Source organism: Sphaeramia orbicularis, chromosome 9 (genome assembly GCF_902148855.1).
Source record: "Sphaeramia orbicularis chromosome 9, fSphaOr1.1, whole genome shotgun sequence".
In the NCBI taxonomy this organism is placed as follows: domain Eukaryota; kingdom Metazoa; phylum Chordata; class Actinopteri; order Kurtiformes; family Apogonidae; genus Sphaeramia; species Sphaeramia orbicularis.
Window position 1 is genome coordinate 7170721 of NC_043965.1, and position 11483 is coordinate 7182203.

Below are 11483 nucleotides of genomic sequence, written 5' to 3' on the forward strand. Positions count from 1 at the left end.
ACGCAAAGCTTGATTTATTGCTTCAGGCAAAAATAGAAAAAGTCACAAAAAAGAAAGAAGTCAGTTATCAGTTAGTCTAGCATCAAACACACTATTTTTCACTTAGGAAGAAGAAGAGAAAAAGCGTTTCCTTTATTCCTTTTTATAGTCTTTAGTGACTCTTGGAGACTCCCATTATTCAATGACATCATTCGTCGTAGGCTTATCATCGGTTAATGATATTTACTGGGCAGAACATGTCAGTCTCTCCATAAACCAATTCTAAGAAAAGCACATGCTCAAAGTTCATTTGAGTTTAACATGTGCCCTGGACGCCTGTCAATCAAACCAACTGCACAGCTGAACCACAAAGTTTCAGAAAGTACGCTCTTGCTTAACTCCTGCGCTATTAGGCTAGCATTTCTGGACCACAAAACGTTTCTGAGTTTGTATTCTGGTTTTTCTGCTCTATGCTCTTTTTAACACAATTACTTTCCAAAGTTGTAAAATTAGATCTTTTACGTAGAATCTGACCTTTTCTCCAAGTTCAGCAAAGACGGGTGGGAGCTTATCTTTAACCACACACCAATCAAACCTTTCACCGACTGTTCAGTACAAATAATAATACAAAATACAGTTAAAAATTAGAAATCAGAATGTAACAACTTAGATTTGCAAAAATAAAAGATTCTTCAAGCAAAACAACTTGTAATGCAAAGATTAAGCAAAAAACGTATAACATTACATTTCCTCTTCTTTTCCATTTTGGTTCATGGTGTAGGATTTCTGATGTTCATCTGACATCTTAGAGCTAGTCAAAGTCACATATTCATATTCTTCCATTTAATACGATCTGTACTACAACTGAGTGGCAAAAACCAACCCACCCAACATGACGGAGTATAGCAGTAAACACAGCCAGAGCAGGAAAATGTGAAATATGAAATTAAATGAAGGACAATTGGACTGGACATGGATCTGTACGAGCTACCAAAGAACAAGTGGTCCACGAACACTGACATGTGGACACAAATGGAGGATCCAGACCTGATCCAGGGTGGAGGGGATCAGCGCTATTTTTACCTGAAACAAATGTACATGGTTTCATCAGCACTGACAACCAGGGTCCAAAACTAGGGCCCAGAACCAGCTGATCTAAAGTGTATTTCCAGTAGAGCGTGGACTGACCCCAGTGAATATATGCATGATCTACTGGGACTGAGCAGATTTACTGAGTCTAGTTCAGATCCAGTACTTTATCCAACACACATACTACTGCTGTGGACCAGCAGGGGACGACTTTATTCTGGTAAATTATTATATTTTTGCCGCCTTTTTTAAAACTACGACATTATTCTTGTAATATTATGGCTTTATAATCAGAATATGATGACTTTAATCTCATAAACAAATGCCATTTTTGTTAAATAGTGAGGTTTTTTTTTATAACTACGACTTTATTCTCATAACATTGTGATTCTTTTGTATTTGACTTTATCATAAAAGTAGGAGGAAGAACATTTAAATTCAGTCATGGATTAACCCTTTCATGCACAAATTATGAGAACCTTAATCAAATTTTTTTCCTGAGTGTTTTTATTCCTCTTTAGGCATGAAAAAAACAATACGATTGAAAATTTTCTTCTGAAAAAAAATAAAAATAAAAAATAAAAAAACCTGAATAATTTAAAAAATGTAAAAAATGTATTACAAAAAAAAAAAAAAAAATAATTAAAAAAATCTTATGAACCTATTTTTCGTGAAGTTGCAAAAATGTCCACTCAGCTGGACACCACACGTTTAATTTTTGATGCACAGAAACATGTATTTACTGATAAACTGTGTGAAAACTATGGGGAGGGCTTATGATTCTGGGAGTTTATGCTCAGGAGAGATCTACATAATGTGACCAATTCATGTCATAAAAGATATATAGTGTCTAAAAACTTTAATAAAGAAATGTGTAGAAAAAAACAAACAAAAAAAACAACAAAAAGAACAACAAAATCCATGAATATATAAGAGAACAGCTGTAGAATAGCTGTCCACTGGAGTGACCAGTATGCATGAAAGGGTTAAAAAAAAAAAAATCAATGTAGAGAGAAATTAAGTCAAAACCATCTCTGAGGTATTTTAGAAGCAATGATAACAATTTAAACCAAACTAATCAGTGCAATGATATTTATTCCAATATAAAACTATATTATGACATTTTTCATTATTGTTTTATATCCCAATAAACCCCTGTTAGTTCTGAATTCAACGTGTCCATATACTTTTGTCCATATAGTGTATTTTTATGAGCTGTAATTCCACTTATGGCCACTAGAGGGACCCTTTGCCTAATGTTGATGAAAATGTGGGACATGAAGCATTACAGCCAGGGCTCTGAGACATATGGTTCTGTTTATATTTATATGTATGATACTGGACAGGTGTTCCATCCAATATGATGGTGCCGATGTGGGTTATCAGCTGACCCCCCCCCCCCCCCCCCCCCTTACAGATTCAGCAGTTCCATCCTTCCATTTTCCTCCACAAACCTTGTTCCAACACCCAGTCCCTCCCATCACTGCTACAACTTTCATTTACGAAGCTCAAGGCCACACACTCTGACTCACTTCCAGTGTTATGGAAACCAGTGTTTTCTGCAGACAAAAGCCCAGAACCTGAGTCTGCCTCCATCTGAGGTGGAGAACAACACCAGCTTATGTAACCACACTTTCCTCTGAACAGGGAATTCCACAAAAGCTTCAGCCCGTCTGTATTCAGTTCCTCCAAATGCTTGAAAAACACCAGTTGTGTTTGTTAAAGCGGTTGTTTGGTATTAAAATGGGACTATTACGGTGTTTTTGCACACACACACACACACACACACACACACACACACACACACACACACACACACACACACTTTTATTCAGTGTGTTGAATATAAATACAATCCACGATGCTTGTTCCTGTTTGTCAGTGGGAAAAAAAAAACAAAAAACTGTTCTGTATGTACGACTAAAGCAGTGTTTCTCAAACTGTGGGGCGGGCGAAGGCTTTCCAGGTGGGGGCATGGGATCATTCCTAGGTGTTTTGTTTTTTTTCTTCAGGTTAGAACATGTATCAGGCGGAACTAATGTTTTAGCGTTGGAGCACCCTGGACTCATTTTAGGGACGTACAACAAACAGATCTACTGTCGTGGTGATCTGTCACTGGACTAGACCAAGAGTTTAGGTTTGGAGAGTGGACAAGGACTGGACTGGTAAAGAAAAATGTGCAATGTTTGTGTTTTTGCACAGTTTGTACAGTTTGCACTTTAATGTTCTGAGATGTGCAACGGAAACAGGCTCATTGCAGCCACTGATATTGTTAAAATGTTCATCTTTGTTACCAAAATGTGTTTGTTGTTCTACAAAAAAAATTACCTTATTGTCATAGTTGTAAGATAATTACACATTTCCTATTTTTAATTGGAAAAATAATGTCTCAGGGTGCAGTTTTGTTGAGGTTGTTTATATTGTTCAATGAAAAATCGAAGTTATTTTTAATTTGCACAACAAATTATTCAAGGAAAAGCAAAATGTATTCTAACAATATTCTTTCAATAAAAGTAATAATTGCGCCACAGGTACAATGTTGTTGGGGTTGAGGGGGGCCTGGAGATTTTTTGTGCTCCAAAGGGGGCCTGACAGAAAAAGACTGAGAACCACTGGACTAAAGGAAAAACAGCGAAATATAAATGAGATTCTCTTGATGCTTTAAAAACACAGTATGTTTTGAGATTAAGAAGAGGAACCGCTGCCAAAAATATACAAAAGAAAAGGATCAGCTGGTGAAATCCTCCGTCCACAAATAATATTTTATTGAATCAAATGAGCTTTTAATAATACAGATGGAAGCTGCAATGTGTGTTAGGTTTTTGTACCATCTGTACAGTGGTTTTATGTACACTAACACGTTTCTGTAGTTTTTACAGCATTATTACTGTAAAATGAGCAAATGCTTACTGTAGAACCTGTATACAGTATGCTGCTGTAGATCTGCAAAGCATCATGGGCAAAATTAATTGGTGGGTGAATTCTACAGTAGAATATATTTTACTGTAAATCAAAATACAGTAATTTTGAGCGGGATTTTGTTTTAGCTGCCCTCTTTGGGTCACACTATGTGTTCAACACTGAATATCCAGAGGAGGCAGCCACATCACTGGAATTTCTCCAGAGGTAAGCACGGATTTGTTCTAAATATTCTTCACTAGGGATGGGAGCAAGTACAGGGTGACCCAAAAAAACGGGAATTTTTGAAGTGCGTATTGGCAGACATGAGCAAGTGGCAGCACTGCGAGACAGTGACCTTGAGCAAGTAAACACACCCCCATTTTAGTAACCATGGATCAGTGGAACGGGCAACAGCGTGAGCTAGCCATAAAAATGTTTTATAAAAACGGTGATAGTATGACAGCTGCGCAGATGGAGTTCCGACGTTTTTACAACTTAGGACGTCATGGTGCTGTTCCATCAAAACACGTGATAAAATGTTGGATTAATAACTTTGAAGAGACTGGATCTGCCCTAAAGAAGAAACCAGCTGAGATGTTGCAGCGGTCAATGAGGAATCTCAACAGCAGATTTCAAGAATGCATTCGTACAGGAGGACGCCATCTACAGGAAGTAATTTTTAAAAAATGAAAATTCCATCATTGTTTCTTAAATGGCATGTTTTAAGGTTTCAATTACTATGAATAAAATATTTTTCTTCCATCACTCTTGGTTTTATTGGATTGTTAAAAAGTTCCCTTTTTTTTTTTCAATCTTATTTTGGTATTAATTATTACACTGGGTTACAAAAACATGTTTTTTGCAAGTTGTCTAGGTTTTTTCAACTGAATTAGGACCATTTTGCATCGCTAAATCCAAAAATGACATCTGTTTTTCTCAATCAGGTCAGGTTTTTTTTGGCTAATTTGATTTTGAAAAATTTGATGTTCTCACAAAATATAATAATTAATACCAAAATAAGATTGGTAAGCACACTTTATGATTCTTGTGACTTGACTCCTGTTAGGTACAATGGTGTATTCACCGCAGATGTAGCAGAATACGTCAGGCTTATTTTTGCAAGATCTTCTAGTCGAAGCCATTTCTTTCACCTGTAATATTAAAAAAAAACATTCATCATAAATTGGCAAAAGTCAAATCTTCAGAACTCGTTTATTGCAAGAAATATGAAAGAATTTTGTATCATATGATGTGAAAATGCCCCTAAATGTAAGCAAAAATGTTAAAAAGCCAATATGTAGCATAGTTCAGAAAGTTGACCTGATTGAGCAAATTGAATGTGATTTTTGGATTCAGCACACCAAAATTATCCTAAATCAGCTCAAAAAACTTAAACAATAAATTTGTTGTTGACCAGTGTTATATTTTGTGAGAAGATCAATTTTTTCAAAATCAAATTAGCAAAAAAAAAACCCTGACCTGATTAAGAAAAACAGATGCCATTTTTAGATTTAGCGGTGCAAAATGGTCCTAATTCAGTTGAAAAAACCTTGACAACTTGCAAAAAACACTTTTTTGTAACCCAGTGTAAGCAGTGAGCTTCCATTGAAAACACTAGGGGACCAGGGGCAGAGACAGGAGGACTAACCCACATGTACCAGTTTTTAATAGTACGATGTGGAGAGAACAAGGAAATTCAACACAGAAAGGCTCTGGTCCGACTGGAAGTTAAACCCAGAAGCTTCTAACTGAAGTTCTAAACACTACACCCATGTATTCACACCCTGAACAACACATCTGAAAGGACAGTTCCACAGATACAGTGTTTGTCAGACGTAGGATAGGGTTTCAGGAGGACCATGTGCTTTCAGGGCCTGATGAAGTAACTGCACGTATATAAAAGTCTGAGAAAAATAAACAACCAACAGCTCCTGCACGTTCACACTGAAGCCAAACCAGTGGATGCAGAGCAGTGGGAGGCAGAAATACTGAGGCTGACGACTGATGGAGGACAGGTGAGTGGACAGGTGGGAGGACCATCAGCAGGACGGGTGGAGTGGACACAGGTGGAAAGAACACCTGAAACCATGGGAAAAAAAATAAAAGCAATGTCCCTGTACGTCAGCGTCATGTTCTATCAAGAATCAGCCCCAGCGGAATTTACAGGTTGTCAGGTTCTGTTCTATGTTAGAGTTCTGTGGTCTGGATACAGGAGATCAGTCTACTAATAAAAGTGGGCGGGACTTTCACTGGAGGAGAACTCACTAATTCAACCAAAGTCCAGATATGACTTCAATCAGTGATCAACAGGAACTATACTGATATCTGTAACCATTTACATAATATACAGGGTGGGGAAGCAAAATCTACAATGAACATTTAGTTGTTTTTTCTCAGCAAGACACTATGTCAATTGTTTTGAATCCAAACATATATTGATGTCATAATCATACCTAACACTATTATCCATACCTTTTCAGAAACTTTTGCCCATATGAGTAATCAGGAAAGCAAACGTCAAAGAGTGTGTGATTTGCTGAATGCACTCGTCACACCAAAGGAGATTTCAAAAATAGTTGGAGTGTCCATAAAGACTGTTTATAATGGAAAGAAGAGAATGACTATGAGCAAAACTATTACCAGAAAGTCTGGAAGATACTATTAAAGAAGAATGGGAGAAGTTGTCACCCGGATATTTGAGGAACACTTGCGCAAGTTTCAGGAAGCGTGTGAAGGCAGTTATTGAGAAAGAAGGAGGACACATAGAATAAAAACATTTTCTATTATGTACATTTTCTTGTGGCAAATAAATTGTCATGACTTTCAATAAACTAATTGGTCATACACTGTCTTTCAATCCCTGCCTCAAAATATTGTAAATTTTGCTTCCCCACCCTGTAAACCATTAAAATATGGACCATTATAAGTAAAGGCACATTTTTAATATTTCAAAAATGTGTCAAAAATGAAAAAAAAAATCCAAAATCAAAATTTCTCAAAACCGTGAACACACTTTGTAGACATTGTCCCAAGAAAGATACATGTAAAATCTGAAATGAATCTGACCACTACTTTAAATGAAGATTGTTGAAATGTGTACACTGGTGACCTAGAGGTTGACCCTTCAGCTCAATGAAGGTCAAAGGTCATGGACTCAAACGAATGTTCATATGTGTGACTTCTATCAGTGATCAATAGTGACTATATTAATATCTGTAACCATTTACATGTTATAAACCATCCAAATATGGACCATTAGAAGTAAAGACACATTTTTAATATTTAAACAATTCTTCAAAAATTCAAGAATCTAAATTTCTCAAAACTGTGAACAAACATTGAAGACACTGATCCAAGGAAGCTACATAAAAATTGTAAAATAAATCCGAACAATAGTTTTGGAGATGGTTGTTGAAACGTAGACATTGGCGACCTAGAGTTTGACCCTTCAAGGTCAATCGAGGTCAAAGGTCATGGACCCAAATGAAAGTCCATATATGACTTCCTATCAGTGATCAATAGTAACTATATTAATATCTGTAACCATTTACATGTTATAAACCATCCAAATATGGACCATTAGAAGTAAAAGGTAAAAAACCCTAATAATAATAATGATGTGAATTCCTTCTGGTCCTGGTTTTGGTTCATTCTCTTACAGATCCTTGAGGAAACATTAAAGCAGATGTTTCAGTGACAGATGACACTGCGCTGACATGCACCTGTGGTTTGTGTAAACACACCTGTTTGTTGCGTTAACGTTGCGTCGTTTGTTGGATCCATTATTGTTAAAGATGACACGGCGGCACATGTTGTGTTTCATGTGTCAGTTATTTTAGTTCCAGGTTTTGCCCGAGGCGTCACCGTTTGCCTCAGCTCCGTCTCTGAGCGGTGACAGATGTGGATCTGTGGGGTTTCTCTGTTCGGAGCCTGGAGGTGTTTGATTGCACTTTACAACCTTTTCCAGGAGCTTTTTTTACTCTGTGTTTAAAACACAAAAGGGTCTGATCCAGCGGTACCACAGGGACACAGGTCCTGTTCAGTAGTCTGTGTTTAAACTAAATATCTGATCTCCATGTTCAATATGAATATGTCTCAGTAAGTACTTTCACATGACACAGGTTACAATTTACAGAAATGAAATGTAGTGATGTCTACTGCCACAGTACTGTGGTACAAAATATGGGTTTGTCTACTGCCACAGACCAATCAAATGTTAGCATTTGTACTAGAGCCAATCACAGATACTGTTCCATGAACTCATTCTCCTCTTGTTGCCACAGTACTGTGGTCATATATGGACATACTTCAGTTCATTCTTTGGTGCATTTTGCTGCCACAGGACTGTGGCAACTGATGGAAGAAACAACCAATTAGTGATAATATATAGTGTGGGAATTATTGTTATAAATCCCCTTTTGTTGTTTTATGGTGTTCTTTGCTCTGGAGGCTGGAGAAGTGGGCGGAGCTACATGTTAGATGCAGTAGTGTGATGTGTGACTTCAGTTCTGTGTCAGTTCAGTGCTGTGGTCTGAATTCTGCTCTCTGAATGTTGTCCCAGTGGCTGATTTATGTCACTGGTGGATTTACCTACTGGCACCCTTAGCGCCGTGCACCCCTCCACCCCCCTGCTTGAAAATCTTCAGAAAATACACTGCCGAGTGAGCTAAATCTCCAGTGTATTCATGTCTGATCTAGACACTATCTGCTTGCCTTGGTACTTTTTGGGATGTAACAAGTTACCAGTCTAGACATGATATAAAGAGGGCACTGATTGGCTCTGCGGTGATAGACAAACCAGTGTTTTGTACCACAGTACTGTGTCAGTTGCCACTTCAATAAAATTTTGAGGTAAAAATACTTAAACTACTGCTGCGTGACACAACGACTAAAAATGAACATCTTTTTTTTTTCACTTTTCGCAAATGTGCAAAACATGCTGTTCTCATAAGAAGTTGATACTAAATGAAACAAAGGGCTTTAGCTCTGATGTTAAAGCTGTGTATGACTTTTATCACCAATTTTTCATCAAGTCTGTAAAACCCAGTCATAGCCGAAGTATCACAAATCCAAAAGTCTTTTTGTGATTACACACATGAATCTCTTCCATCACAGTGAACAATTTTGAAGTGTACTCCACCATAAACAATCAATTTGTTTACAAACAGAGCCAGTAGGTAACTCAGGCATTTTTGGGAATTTGTCGTGACATGCATTGTGGGAAGCAGAGCTCCACACAGCTGCAGCAGCAAGAGGCAATGAAGCCATTTCTATGTTTGTTGCAGTTGTGGCCAGAATGTGGCTGCACGGAGCTCTGGGAGGCAAGGGGTGTTGTTTTTGGTTCGGTTTGTTTGTTTGTTTAACACTCTAGCAACAAAATTATTGGTTGAATTCAGACCAAATTGGGAAAAGTAGGTCAAAGTTAAATTTTTTATGAATTTTCAAATCTTTTTTTTTTTCTCCCGTTTACTTATAATGGGCAAAATTTCACATCTATAAAAACATCAATTTTGTTTCAATTTACTTCAAACTTGGCACATACAGTATATAGAGGCAGTTGATATGCTGACATCAACACCAAGGTTATTATCATTAACGAAAACTAACAAAATGACAAAAACTAGAGTTGATACATTTTCGTTAACTGAAATAAATAAACACTATAATTTAAAGAAAAAACGATAACTAACTGAAACTGTATTGTGTGCTCATAAAACTAACTAAAGCATATAAAAATTACAGATGAAATTCCCTTCGTTTTCGTCTTTGTCAATGTCGGATTGATATGAAATCGATATTTCACTCAAGCAATTTTAGCTAGCCGCACCATACGACACTTCACAGTCTGTCACTTCTTATCACTTGTGGTTTCCAGTCGTCTTCTGGTCTCCACTCTACCTGGAAACATGGAGACTAAAGCTGGGAGAAAGAACCAGAGTCCTGTCTGGGATTTATTTGAATAAAAGATATGAAAAAACTAAAACTAAGCATTTGAAATAAAACGAAAATAAAAACGATCAAACCTACTCTAAAAACTAATTCAAACTAACTGAATTAGAGAAAAAAAGTCAAAACTAAATAAAACTAAACTATGAAGAAAAATCCAAAACTATTCTAACCTTGATCAGCACACGCACAGACATGATGACATCAGCTGGATCGATGCCAAAATAAACTACAATACATGTGAGGGGCGGAGTTTATTGTGCCTGGAACCAAGGTTCTAATAGTTTTGGATTTTTCATTATAGTTTAGTTTTATTTAGTTTTGACTTTTTTTTCTCTAATTCAGTTAGTTTGAATTAGTTTTTAGAGCAGGCTTGCTAGTTTTTATTAGTTTTCTTTTTTTTTCCCTAAATGCTTAGTTTTAGTTTAGTTTTAGTATTAATTTTAGTTTTGTCGTAACTTTTCTCTTCTTCGCCGTCGTATTCAAATAAATCCCAGACAGGACTCTCCTGCTTTCTCCCAACTTTAGTCTCCATGTTTCCAGGTAGAGTGGAGACCAGAAGACGACTGTAAATGACAAGTGATGAAACGTGACGGACCGTGAAGTGTCGTATGGTGCCGCTAGCTAAAATTGCTAGAGCGAAATAAATCGATGTCGTATCAATCCGACGACGACAAAAACAAAGGGAATTTTATCCATAATTTCTATATGTTTTAGTTAGTTTTGTAAACACACAATACAGTTTCAGTTAGTTATTGTTTTTTTCTTTTAATTACAGTTTTTATTTATTTCAGTTAACGAAAATGTTTTTTCAATTCTAGTTTTTGTCATTTCGTTAGTTTCCGTTAACGATAATAACCTTGCCTGGAACCACCTGTTGTGAATCTGTGAGTTTGGAAATCAGATGCTGTCTTCTTTAGTTTTTTTTTCCTGGCACCCACCAGTTGAGAACCACAGTTTTAGAGTCGATAAATGCGATAATCACCGTCGTTTTTTCCACCATGCAGATAAATCACAATCACAACAACAACAACATAAACACACCAGCTGTTTTATCAGACGTGTTTTATTTCTTCATACTTGAAATTGTTCTGGCGAATATGGGAGTATCGTAACTTTCCTGTCATTTCTCCTTCCTTAAGAAAAGGAAAATCGCAAACAACCGAGAACAGAATAAGTGAGTCTTGTGTGTGTGAGGGTGGGGGTGGGGTGGGGGGGTATTCGTGTGGAGCAGGAAACACACAGGAGATGTTCACAGTTACATCAGCCACGAAAGGATTACATCAGTGTTAAAATCATCTACCAACTCTCACCAGTTATGACTATTTACACCTCTACAAATCTATGTGCAGCTGTTTTCTGTACAACATATAGCATCTGTCAACGGTTTGCATTCACAAATAAAACATCCTCAACACCTCCTCATCCTCCACCTTTAGACTCTTTTTTTTTTTTTTCTAGGAATCACTATTATCTGACAGGAGTGGGACTATGGAGTTAGATTATAAAAATAGAATATAAGCATACTAAATATTATCAGCCCAAAATACATTTTCAAAGCATGTACA